At 45.1% G+C, this 14,076-nt stretch overlaps 1 protein-coding gene across 4 annotated transcripts in view; it reads right to left on the minus strand.

The window, feature by feature from the left end:
* EXPH5 (exophilin 5) overlaps nucleotides 1-14,076 on the minus strand; it is an 83,127-nt gene that overhangs the window by 47,124 nt on the left and 21,927 nt on the right. The gene's annotated exons all lie outside the window — the stretch shown is intronic.

Below are 14,076 nucleotides of genomic sequence, written 5' to 3' on the forward strand. Positions count from 1 at the left end.
GGTTGTAAACGTAATTTTTCTATCATAATGATACAGGAAAGCTAGTCCTAGCTAACATTTCCACGGTGCGTACTCCAGGCCAGGCGTAATTACACGTGTTAGTTCATTTAATCTTAGCAAGAATGGTGGTCGGTAAATATTATTATTCCATTCTTCCAATGAAGACATTAAAATACTGACCGGCTACGTTAAAGTCAGACTGCCTGGTTTGAACGCCATCCCTGATCTTCATGAACTGTGTGATTTTAACCACTCTGTTGCCTCAGTTTTCTCATCTATGAAGTGGGGGTAGGAGTCATAATATCTCATGGGGTTTGGGTGAGGACTGAACGAATTAATGCATGGAAGGCTCATACACCCATGCCTGGCAAAATGAAGGGCTGAGGGAGTGTGATGTTGTGAAATGTGTTGGTGGATGAGGAGTGAGGCTGGAAACGTCTATCACCTTCCCCAGCAAAACAGCTGGACGGCAGAAAAGAGAATCACCCTTGGGCTTTTCCTTTCCCTATAAAGAAGCTCAAAAGCATCAACTGTTTAAGGGTGGGCCACCTCCTCCTCCCAGATCTCCAGACTGGACGTTAAGTCAACAGCGTGACTGCTAGAAAACGAATTTGCAGTGCAGATTTCAGACGGGGGGAGCATGCTGGGTCAGCTCCCTGCCGGTTACTAGACCGGCCCTCACACCACACTGAATGCATTAACACCAAGGTTCGGGCACACAATTGCTAAGACTGTTGCACATTTTTAGTAAAACGTCTAAAAAGGCTTACTTTTCTAAACTCTCCTAAGGTAAGCATCTTTGAACTGAAAATAGTCGGGGCTTTTTAAGTTTATTTATATATTTTGAGAGAGAGAGAGAACCAACAAGGGAGGGGCAGAGAGGGAGGGGTGGACAGAGAATCCAAAGCGGGCTCTGTGCTGACAGCTCCAACTCAAGAATCGTGAGATCATGACCTGAGCAGAAGTCGTGTGCTTCAATGGCTGAGCCACCCAGCCCTTGAGCTGAGAATAGTTTACACTTGTATTTATCTCATCCTGGATTCCAGTCTAACTTTAGAAAGTCAGTAGTCACACATGCGATTCAGCTTGGGTTTTTTGTTTGTTTTTGGCTTTTTTTTTGAGCACATACTATGTGCCAGGCACTGTTCTAAGAAGGTTGGGATTAACTAGTACACGAAAGAGACAGCTCCTAGCTTTCCTGGAGTTGGTAGCTAGGAAGTGGTGGTATTTCCACAGCCACTTCCTTGGCCCAAACCACCGCTGTCTGTGACCTAGGTGACTGCAGGAACTCCCTCCTGGTCTCCCTGCTTCATACTCTGGTTCCTCTATCATTCGGGCTCCACCCAGCCGCCATTTAAAAAATGTACGTTATATCATGTCACTATGCCCTGCTTAAATCTCTCCAGGAGCTTCCCACCATCCTTAGAATCCCAAACTCCACGGTCCAGACCTCTGCCTTTTCTCCCACTTTCATCATGCGTCTCCCGGCTCCAGTCAGCAGCTGGCCTTCCTTCTGTTCCTTTCAAAAGCCACTCTGGTCCCCGATGGGCTTTGAACTTGCTGCTCCCTCCACCTGCAGCGTTCTTCCCTACTTTATCGCTTGGCCATTCATTTGTATCTTTTAGGCGTTAGCCAAAATGTCACAGTCGCAGAGAGGCCTTCTGTGACCCTCCAACAGAAATAGTCCCTTCCCCCAAACATACTTTCTATCAAGTGACTTGGCCTACTTTTCTTTGTCTCATTAATCTTCTTATGAAAACACCCTCATTCATTTGCTTTTTTGTCAGTCATCTCCTCTGTGCTCCACTAAAGTAAACTCCATGAGAGCAAGGACCTTGCCTGTTGCTGTCTTCCGGAGTGATGTCTGACATAGAGTAGGGACTCCGTAAGCCCTTGGTGAACAAATGGATATGAATTTGGGAAACTCTTCTCTCTGCACCTGCATTTGTTCATCTATAAAATAAGGGGTTTGAATTAGAAGCTCCCAGGGGTGCCTTCCCACTTCTTATGATCCTAAGCATGTCTTTGCTAATGTTTCAAGGGAGTACAGCCTCATATTTAAGAACATGGTAAACAAATCTGTATTCAGGCCTGAGATCGCATAGATTCCAGCTCCGTGGCCCCCGGGGCTGCCGTGTTTTGGCCTGAAAAGTCCCAACTGTTACATGGTTCTCATGTGTCCATGTCCTTACACTCCCCCCATCCCCCAACCCTGGTCCCTCCATTCTTTCTTTCTGCTGCCTCTCTCTGAATCCAGCATGTGATGAATACAAACTAGAAGAGATTTTACGATTCCAGATTCAAACTTACAATACCTCTATGGAAGGTGAAGGTAACATTTTGGGTTACCTCCAGTACCTTCGTGATGCTGCTGACCGTTATGGGAACCGTGCCCACCATGCATCCTCCCAGGGGCGGGAAGTGGAGCTGGGATTAAATGGTAAGCTCGTGTGCGACAGTCACTGTGCTGGGCCCTTCCACACACATTATCTCGTGTAATCACCACAGGCGCTCAGGGAGGTAGGTGCTATTACAATAACAAAAAAAAATGGAAACCATGAAACCCAAAACCAAACATGCCTGTGGTTATCCCACGGTAAGTCAAAGAGCACTTTGACCTAGCTTCAGACCCCAACGACTCAGCATGGTAGCGTGTGTTGAGTTATTTCCAGAGTGAGTACACATTTTTTTCTCAGGTCCTCAACTATTCACCTCTTGGCCTGTCTTCATGGCACTGGGGTGTCAGCTCCCTAACCACAGCACCAGACTTTCTGAACACACAGCAAGCAGTGACTAAATGTTGGGCAACCCAACAAATGAATACAAGTGAGTTAAAGATGAGAGTTTTTTGCCTTTGATTCCCACCTACACCTCTTTTTAAAAATTTTTTTATTTTATATTTGAGAGAGGGAGAGAGCGCGTGCGAACACGTAGGGGAGGGGCAGACAGGCAGAGACAGAATCTGAGCTCCAGGCTCTGAGCTGTCAGCACAGAGCCCGACGTGGGGCTCAAACTCACGAGCAGGGAGATCATGACTTGAGCGGAAGTCGGACGCTCAACCGACTGAGCCACTGAGGTGTCCCCCCCCTCCCCCGCCTCCACGTATATAAAGATGTTCAGACATCTTTCCAGAGAAACTTGTAAGGAAAAGGCTAATTCCAGTTGCGGGTTTGGATTCTATAGGGTAGGGAAGTTGCTCAGAGCTGCAAAAACGGGCTTAAGTGCCTCTTGTGGGGGCTCTTCCCAGCACAACTGCAAGGCAGGTGAGAACCAGTAAGTTCTGATCCACAGAAAGAGTATATGATCTCAACAGCTTGGATCTGCTTGCATATTACATTATTCATGGCTTCTTTCCAAAGACGACTGCATCCTAAGTTTTGGCCACACCCTCTGTACCGCTAGTGATGTAATCAGGTAACAAGACAGAACTATACTTGTGCGTATCTGTGCGTCCCTCCTTCATTTTCATGCATAAGAACGCAGAGCCTGTTTTTTCTCTCCTATTCAGGCAATTTAATGCTAATTCTTAGAACACATCCAGCCAGGAAAAAACTACACGAAGAGGAACGGTGTCAGGGGAGCCTCGGCGATTCCACAAGGTTGAAAGAAAGCGATGCCCAGGTAGCTTTATTCCAGATCGAGGCGGAAAGGTCACAAGACTACATTGCCTGCACTGTAATTAATACCCACATAGATCGCATTCAATTTAATTCACTTGGTACCTTGCAAACTTAGTGATGTCAGAAAACCAACTCAAGCCCAACATTCCGGAAGTACCTTTAAGAAACTTAATGCTGAAATATGACATTCCCTCTCTCCCTACCCCTACCCACGCCCTGACCAATTATGCAAGCCAGAACGAAAAAAGAAAGAGACATTACAAACAGCTATTCAGTCTTTGCTTTCAGGACACAGAATGGAGAAAATGTCCTGACGTTTCCCAAATGCCACCACCATGAAGAGTAGTGTCCCTGGGTCCCCATCTGGGATAACGGAGGTTCAGGAAGTCCGTGACTTGCAAAGCATTAGCCACTGCAGAATTCAATGACAGGGTCAAAGCAAGTTTGATGCGGACATCAGTGAAGGCTCGTTGGTTTGAATCACAGTTTGTAACACATTTTCAAAAAGAGTTAATCCTTGAAGTAACCCTTATCCAAATGGTTTCTGCCTTTTCCAAGTTCACTTTAGCAAACCTATCTCATGATGGGTTTGGTTTAAACTGTTTTTCTCCATCTATCAACCAGACAAATCAACACTCCACATCTTCACAAATTACTACAGAATCACATGGCCAAGGCTTTACTTTGAACATTTCCCTCTGAATCCCTGAACTAAATGTTCTCATTAGAATTATTACTCTGCTGATCAGTTATATCCAACACATGTAATGTTTCATATGGTATTGTTTATCCAGAAGAGCCCATTAGGTTTTGCTTTTAGATGTAGTTACATTTATCTACCCAAACACACTCCAAAGAAGTACTCCTAGAATGATTCTGTAACAAAATCAGTAGCCGGGGTGAAATGAAGTATGACAGGCACAGTACAAATGCATGTGTGTATTCCAAATTAGGTAACTTGATGGAAACTTAACATTCCTATGAAAGACATTTTACTGGTAACATTGTTGTGATGTGTTATTTGCTACCATTTTAACTTTCAGATTCTAGTATTTAAATTCTTCTTTCTTGGGAAGGGGCGCCATGGTGACTCTGTCGGTTGGGGGTCCGACTTCACTCAGGTCACGACCTCATGGGTTCATGAGTGCGAGCCCCGCGTCGGGCTCTGTGCTGACAGCTCGGAGCCTGGAGCCTGCTTCGGATTCTGTGTCTCCCTCTCTCCCTGCCCCTCCCCCACTTGCCCTCTGTCTCTCTCTTTCTCTCTCAAAAATAAACATTAAAAAATTAAAAAAAAATAAATTCTTCTTTCTCAATAATCAACCAAATTTGGGATTATTCTTCATAATGTCTTCAATGCTTTATCATAAGGTCTCAACGGGTCTTTGGAGAAAAGGCCTACACAAAGCTTTCCGACACAACAAAAATGATAATGTAACATTGGCGGCTAGCGTGTACTTGAAGGGAGTATGTCTCAGCGCATCAAGAAGAGGTACAGAATTGCACGCAACCTCCCAACAACCCACCCATTTCTCAGAAATGAAGTGTCAAAATGTAATGAGGCAGTCATGCGAGGTGTATTTTACAGACCAAAGGGGGAAATAAAAAGAACTGTTTACCTGGCATACGTACGTAGCCGTGGCCTATTCTTTATGAACAATGACCTTAGATTTTATTTATTTATTTTTAAAAAAATTTTTTTTTCCAACGTTCATTTATTTTTAGGACAGAGAGAGACAGAGCATGAATGGGGGAGGGGCAGAGAGAGAGGGGACACAGAATCAGAAACAGGCTCCAGGCTCTGAGCCATTAGCCCAGAGCCTGACGTGGGGCTCGAACTCACAGACCGCGAGATCGTGACCTGGCTGAAGTCGGACGCTTAACCGACTGCGCCACCCAGGCGCCCCAATGACCTTAGATTTTAAAAGTCATCATCTATTTAGCTTTGAATCTATTTAGCTTTAAATCATTTATTTAGCGTTTGCAAAAATGGTTGTTTTCTTTCAGGTAGGATAAAATAGTGCATGGCATAGAAGAAGAAAACTAGATGTCTGATTCCCTCATCGTTTTGTTTTGTTTTGCTTTGCTTGGAATCATTCCAGCCGCTCTATTCTCATCACCAATATCCCCAAATAGGACTCAACAGTAATGAATTAAGCATGGTGGTATCGGAGAGACACGGGCCACTTTCCTAGCACATGGGCGGTCGTGAAGTGTTGGGGGCCTGTCCCACTCACACACAAGGGGTCATGGGTAGTTGTGTTTTGGGTCATGGGATCCACGATTTTCCACATTCCTGGTCCTCATCAACTGAACCAGGAATTCGCTTGACCTAAAAGCTAAACAAGACAAAGAATGCTGCTGGGCCGATGTGCTCTATTTCGGTCAGTGATTAACAACTGAGTCATGTTCTTCCTCTTCACGTGTCTTGCAACCGTGATGGCAAGTGAGACAAACTGAAGTGACATAGCGTCTGCGAGTCTTGAACAGACTGAAGCCATGGGGCCGAGAGGAAAGTGCCAACAAGAGATGACATTGGGAGTAAACAGGGACAAGGAGAGCAGCGTCAGGGAGCCACCGACCGATTGATTACCATCCCACTGTTTGGTGCCGATCAGTGTTCCAGTTTCTAAAGACTGGCTGTGCAAGGTGACGCTGTTCCTTGTGTCTCCTTACTGGCCCCGCCCCAGACTTCCAGTGAAGTGCCCAGCGCTAGGTAAGCCAGCGCCTGACCCTTATCACCTTCAAGAGCATAACGAAAGGAGCCGCCATAATCAACCAATGGGAATCTGCTCAAAGGGAATTCTTCAGTGTTGGGACAGGAGATCCTAAGTGTCAACAAAACGGACTTTGATTTGCCATTCTACAGTTTTTACTTTCTTTCTTTTTTTTTTTTAATTTTTTTTTTTTTACATTTATTTATTTTTAAGAAACAGAGTGAGACAAAGCATGAGCAGGAAAGGGGCAGAGAGAGAAGGAGACACAGAATCGGAAACAGGTTCCAGGCTCTGAGCCATCAGCCCAGAGCCCGACGCGAGGCTCGAACTCCCGGACCGTGAGATCATGACCTGAGCCGAAGTCAGACGCTCAACCGACTGAGCCACCCACGCGCCCCCTCTTTTTTTTTTTTTTTCTAATGACAAAAGTAAAATTACACTCATTACAGGAGACTTGCAAAAGCTTAAAGGAAAAAAAAAAAGTCACTCATCATCCCCACAACCAGAGACACTGCTGTGTGTGCAAATGTTCACCCAGCATTTTTTTTTAAATTTTTTTTAACGTTTTATTTATTTTTGAGACAGGCAGAGACAGAGCATGAACAGGGGAGGGTCAGAGAGAGGGAGACACAGAATCTGAAACAGGCTCCAGGCTGTGAGCTGTCAGCACAGAGCCCAACGTGGGGCTCAAACTCATGGGCCGCGAGATCATGACCTGAGCCGAAGTCGGACGCTCAACTGACTGAGCCACCCAGGCGCCCCTCACCCAGCATTTTAAAGCAGGCATGCTAGGATGTTACAGTGGGAGCCAGCCTGTCTCAGTTTCAGCTGGGGCGTGAAAGCAAGAGATTCCACACATCCAGGTGAATTGTGAGAAGACCAGTCAGGAGAACTTGCTTGGTAGGATTTATTAAACCGAAAAATGAAAACAAAAACCAAACAGCCAAAGCCTTTGCCCTATGTTTTATTGTGGCTTTACAGTTTCCAGTCTTATGTGTAAGTCCTTAACCCATTTGGGATTGATTTTTGTGTGTGGTGTAAGACAAGGGTCCAGTTTCATTCTTCTGTGTGGGGGTACCCAGTTTCCCCTGAACCATTTGTTGAAGAGACTGTACTTTCTCCACTGTGTATTCTTGGCACAAAGATCAGTTGACATACTTGCATGAATTTATTTCTGGGCTCTTGACTGTGTCCCATTGACCTATCTAAAGATCCAACTTTATGCCAGTACCATACTGTTTTAATTACTGTAGCTTTGTAGTGTATTTTGGAATTAGAAAGTGTGCTGTGATTTCATGGATATGACACCAAAGGCAGGCAAAAATAGATGAGTGGGACTATATCAAACTAAAAATTAGCTTCAGCTCGGCAGAAGAAAGAATCACCAGAGTGAAAAGGTAACCTATGGGATGGGAGAAGACATGTGCCAAATAACATCTCTGATAAAGGGTTAATTTCCAAAATATCTAAGTAACTCTTACAATTTAACAGCAAAAAAACTGACTTAAAAATGGGCTAGGGGGCACCTGGGTGGCTCTGCTGGTTAAGCGTCCAACTCTTGATTTCGGCTCAGGTCATGATCTCACAGTCGTAGGATCGAGCCCCATGTCAGGCTGTGCACTGACAACACAGAGCCTGCTTGGGATTCTCTGTCTCCCTCTCTCTCTGCCTCTCTCCCCCGCCAAAATAAATAAACAAACATTAATGAAATAAAATAAAATAAAATAAAATAATAAGGGGCACCTGGGTGGCTCAGTCGGTTGAGCGTCCGACTTCAGCTCAGGTCACGATCTCACGGTTCGTGAGTTCGAGCCTCGCGTCAGGCTCTGGGCTGATGGCTCAGAGCCTGGAGCCTGCTTCCGATTCTGTGTCTCCCTCTCTCTCTGCCCCTCCCCCATTCATGCTCTGTCTCTCTCTGTCTCAAAAATAAACATTAAAAAAAATTTTTTTAATAAAAAAATAAAATAATAAAATAACATAAAATAAAATAAAATAAAATAAAATAAAATAAAATAAAATAAAATAGGAACTTGAATAGACACTTCTCCAAAGAAGACATCCAGATGGCCGACAGACACATGAAAAGATGGTCAACACCACTCATCATCAGGGAAATACAAATCAAAACCACAGTGAGATACCACCTCACAACTTGTCAGAATGGTTATTTTAAAAACAAAACAAAACAAAGAAAATGTTGGCAGGGAGGAAGGCATTGGAACCCTTTAGTACACTGCTGATGGGAATGCAAACTGGTGCAGCCACTGTGGAAAACGGTATGGAGGTTCCTCAAAAAATGAAAAAATAGAATATGGTCCAGCAATTCCACTTCTGGGAATACATCTGAAGGAAATGAAAACACTAGCTCCAGAGATATCTGCACCTCCCATGTTCATAGCAATATTATTCACAATGGTGGAAAGCTGTAGAAAGAATTAAATTCCGTCAACAAGTGGACTTTTTAAATGGGATAGAAACAAAAAAATAAATGTGATAGAAACATAGAACGGAACGTTCTCAGCCTTTAAAAAGAAGGAAATTCTGCAAATGTGACAACATGGATAAGCCTTGAGGACGTTATGCTGAGTGAAATTAGCCAGACACATGAGGACCAACACTGAGTGATGCCACTTATATGAGGTTTCTAATATAGTTAAACTAATAGAAGCAAAGGATAGCACGGTGGTAGTGAGGGGGAGGGCGATGGGGAACCGCTAATCAAGTATAAAATTTCAGTTCTGCATAAACGAGTAAGTTCTAGAGATCTGCTGAGTAACACTGGGGCCAAAAGATAAAAACACTGTATTACGCGCTGATAACCCTTAAAAGGGTAGAGCTCATGTTAAGCGTCCTTACCAAAAACAAGTCCAAAGCCTTCTTGTTAAGATTACAAGTCTCCTACCCCCACTGGGTCAGAAGAGTGGGGACAGGAGCCGCGAGCAGATTTTCTTTAGAGAGGGGGGCTTTCACAGCACCGCTGGGCTTTCATCTGTGTTGCCGACAGTTTAGGGGAAAGGCTGCCTGGTGTCTGACTCCAGGACAAGAAGACGAAGTTCCAGAAGCTGGTGCCAGCCGGCTCAGAGTAAAGGGAGACTGAAGGGAGGTTGCCCAGCTGGCAATCAGTCCTCACTTCCAGGGTTTCTCGGGCAGAAACGCTGTGTGCGTTTCCCACGGACGAGACATGAACCCCCGAAGAGGCCGGGGAGGTGTGGGGTTCTCTTAGTTCATTTCCACCAGAGCTAGCTCAAGAGGTAAAAAGACCTTGGTGGAAAGAGGCTGTGGGCGAACCACTGGGCTCCTAGGGACACGGCGAGGTTGGGCAGAGAGCAGGGGACACCAGACCCTTTCATCAAAAGCTGCAGGAGAACGGAGCCTAAAAGCCCCCACGTGAGCTCGCAAGAGGCAAATGTAAACATCTGTCCGCCCAGAGAGTGTGGGCGCCATCCTACAGCCATCTCAGTCACCCCACCACCCTACCCAAGCCTGTACATCTCTGCCCACCCACCCACCCCCTACCTGCTCCCTTCAGGGCAGGGGGAGGTGGAGGCTTTGGGGGAAAGGGAGGATCACATCCCTGTCGCCGTTCTGGGCTTCTCCCTGATGCGCACAATGAGTGTGCCAGGGGGAATGGCTGCTGCTGGGAATGAGATCGGCATTAGTCAGGCACCAGCCGGTCTAATCACCACATTGACCTGAGACTGTTTTGTGGCTTCAAGTGACCAAGGACTTTTATTACCTAACGGCGAGCAGAAAAGTCATGGGACTGGTCATGTTTTGCCCAGTGGCAATTACAGGCAAAACCAGAGACGCTCTCTGATGTCCCAGGAGTCCGGCTTGGTCAACGTGACACTTACACGCATATGCGTTTTGTAACAATGCCTTTATGCAACAAATACTGTCTTGCAGCTAACAATTCTCACTTAGCATTGTATTAAGAATGCTGTGCTACATTGATATTTTCTTATCATCCTATTTCGGTTCCATAATATATGTACCTACTCCCTTACTGTTGGATACAGGAGTTGTTTTTAATTTTTCACAAGCAAAATGTTGAAATGCACATAGTTTAAACTTAGCGTTGTGTACCTCTACGATCAATTCCTTAGAATAATAAATTTGCTTGAAGTGGGATTGATGAGACAAAGGACAGACATGTTTCAGTGACTTATGAAATGACTTATCATTCAGTGACTTATCACAAAATTGCTCAGGAGAAAGGTGATATCAAAATTTTCTCCAACCAGCAGATTCTCTGTGAAGGAAAATTTCCCCATGTCTTTGCCAACGTGAATTATTATTGTTCTTAATCTTTGCTAAACTGATACCTGATAAGCAAAAAAAAGAGGGAGGGATTCGTTAAAAAAGGTCTGATTACTGGAGAAGTTATTATTTTGTATGTTTTTTTTTAAATTTTTTTTAACGTTTATTTATTTTTTGAGGCAGAGAGAGACAGAGCATGAACGGGGGAGGGTCAGAGAGAGAGGGAGACACAGAATCTGAAACAGGTTCCAGGCTCTGAGCCGTCAGCACAGAGCCTGACGCGGGGCTTGAACTCACGAACCGCGAGATCATGACCTGAGCCGAAGTCGGACGCTTAACCGACTGAGCCTCCCAGGCGCCCCTATTATTTCGTATGTTAATTGCATATGCGTGTGTGTGTGTGTGTGTTGTGACTTATCTGCTCAACACCTTTGCTTATTATTTTAACCCAGGTGTCATGGAAAATATCAGCTCTCTGAAGCTCAAGGCCAAGGACAAAACGGATGTCAGAATTGGTAACTGCTGGTATTCGTTTCAGAGTGTAGCTCGCAGACGGGCCCTATGTCATCAAGCAGGAGCTCAGACTGGCTCCTACAACAGACCACAGAGCAGGGCTGAATGTTGTCTTCAAAGAGTTTTCTTGGTTGTTTACCTGCCATTATTCCTCTTGCTTCTGTTCAGGCTGCTTGGTAAATACAAAGAGAGGTGTTCTGTGGCCCCAGGACACAGACAGGATGGTCAGAGCCACACTCTAGCACTATGTTCACCTTTTCCCATCCAACTGCCCCAGACTGGCTTGGCTGCACAGAATCACTGTCTGAGCGTGTGTGAGGGTGCCGGGCCTGGAGAGCGGGGACACTCAGATGGTGGGTTCTGATCCCTTTGTTACCTGGGCTGATCAAGTAACATTTATGCGTCTCATTTTCCTCTCCTGTAAACTCAGTGCTTCGTGCCCAGACACCCGACTTACCCACGTGGACTTGTTTTCCACTGTCCTCCCATTTATACCCCAGGGGCAACCATACCAAACTCTATGGCCATATTCTCTGGACTTTTTCCCCAGTTACTCTCTGCTCGCAATGCCCTTCTTGACGTGTTCTTTGTCCCATCATTCAATTCAGTGCTGGCACTGAGCTAAAGGATTGAAAATAAAATGAATCTGGGGCGCCTGGGTGGCTCAGTCAGTTAAGCGGCCGACTTCGGCTCAGGTTATGATCTCATGGTCCGTGAGTTCGAGCCCCGCGTCGGGCTCTGGGCTGACGGCTCAGAGCCTGGAGCCTGTTTCAGATTCTGTGTCTCCCTCTCTCTGACCCTCCCCTGTTCATGCTCTGTCTCTCCCTGTCTCAAAAATAAATAAAACGTTAAAAAAATTTTAAAAAAGAACAAAATGAATCTAATCCAACTATAATGAGCATGTGAGTTTGCAAGGACGCCGTGAACACACTAGGAGATGGCAGCTGTAACAGCAGGAAAGGACATGTACAAAATAGCTGTGTTACAACACGGGACATGATAGATTCTTAAAAGAAAAATAGTTTCTCTACTCACAACGCTTCTGACACTAAGTGCCCAGAGTTCGTGCAGACCCCATAGGTTCAGGGCTCAATCCCACAAGATCTGACCCCACTTCAGACACTCACCTCAAACCCAGGCTCCTAGTACTTCTGACTGAGCACCCGAGGCCGCTCTTTTTGGATTTGAGAATCTGCTGGAAAAGCTCACAGAACTCGGGTAAAGTTTACTTATTATTGCTGACTTATTACAAAGGGTATTTGTAAAGGATACAAATGAACAGCCAGATTAAGAAATACATAGGACAGGGTCCAGACGTGTCCTGAGCAGGGGAGCTCTGTCCCCATGTCCCCATGAAGTTTAGGGGTGTGCCACCTCCTGGCATGTGCATGCATTCTCATTGGCCAACCCACAAGCTCTCCGAACTTTGTTGTTTAGGGTTTTATAGAGGCTTCATTATGTAGGCACGGGTGATCTAACCATCAGCCATTATTGATTAAGTCAGTCTCCAGCCCCTACCCTGTCCACCTCTCCCTGGAGGTCACGGGTTGGGGCTAAAAGTTCCAATCCTGGTTCCTCTGACCCCAACTTCCAGGAGTTACAGACCCAGGTTAGGGTGAAAGGATCTTATTATGAATAACAAAAGACTCCTCTCATCCCTGCCACTCATGAAATTACAAGGGTTTTAGAAGCTCGATTCCAGGAACCAGAGACAAAGATCAAATATATATATTTCTTATTATATCACAATCATGTAATAGGAAATCAAGACTCTTGCCTTGCAATAATCAAGAAGGATATGATTAGTGTGGGGAAAGCATTGGCGGAGAGGGGTCGTAAAGGACAGGTGGGAATATACTTCCTGGAGTGTAAGCCCTACTAGGGCAAAGTCTGAATTTGCCACTGTTCCTCACTAGTGATGCTTGTTCTTCAGTGAATGATTGAAGGATTTGGAAAATAGATTGTGTGTGTGTAGGAAGGGGGTATAGTTGAAGATCGTCACTGGTAGAGAGAAATTTGAGCAAAGGAAGTTGCTTTTGTTTTTGTCTTATTTCTGTGTTCCTAGTAAGTTTTTATTTGCTGGCCTTGCATCAAGAGAAATCGTCCAAGCTTCCTCATGGAAGTCAGTCATTATCTACTAATATTTTTGTTACTATCCTGTGTCACTGCGCTATAAATAAGGGTCCCAGAGACTCTGAAATTCTCTCAATTCCTTGTTAGACACATATGGGAGAAGGTTCAGTACTAAGATCATACAGGTCTTCTGGAGGCTTCCTACACTCTCTAATAAAGAACAGATCTTGGAGGGGAAGTTAAAGATTTCGTTTTGCGGGGGCGCCTGGGTGGCCCAGCAGCTTAAGCGTCTGATTCTTGATTTTGGCTCAGGTCATGGTCTCGTGGTCTCACGGTTGTGAGATTGAGCCCATCCTGTTTCCGTGTGCTGAGTGTGGAGCCAGCTTGGAATTCTCTCTCCTTCCCTTTCCCTCTCTCTCAAAATAAATAAATAAACTTAAAAATATTTTTCTTTTTCTGGCCTCATGTCTGTCACTCACACAAACACCAATACGCTGGGTGACTGCTCCTCGATTCAGCAGATTCACCTAAATGCTGGAGATAAGGAGAATGACACATCGCCTTTTGACACGCAGTTAACTCCTTTATCAGAAGTGATTCTGTGCCTCTCCAGTTATCATTTACAGATTAATAAATTCAGTGATAAAACAGTTAGCCTAAATCTCATTCTCCATGTGCAACTTTAAAAAATTATTTTTAGCAATTTCTGCTTAAAAAAAAAAAGTTAGCGAACACGTAGCAGAAGTTACTGAAGGTGAACAGACCCTGGGGGGGGGGGGGCGGGGATGAAGGCAAGGGTGAGGAAACACCACAGTCAGTCTGCCGTTACCCACAATACACAAACACCAGCCCCATTCTTTGGGATTTTAGTTCCCAACACTGACACCGGAATGGAC

This window comes from Felis catus, chromosome D1 (genome assembly GCF_018350175.1).
Source record: "Felis catus isolate Fca126 chromosome D1, F.catus_Fca126_mat1.0, whole genome shotgun sequence".
In the NCBI taxonomy this organism is placed as follows: Eukaryota; Metazoa; Chordata; class Mammalia; order Carnivora; family Felidae; genus Felis; species Felis catus.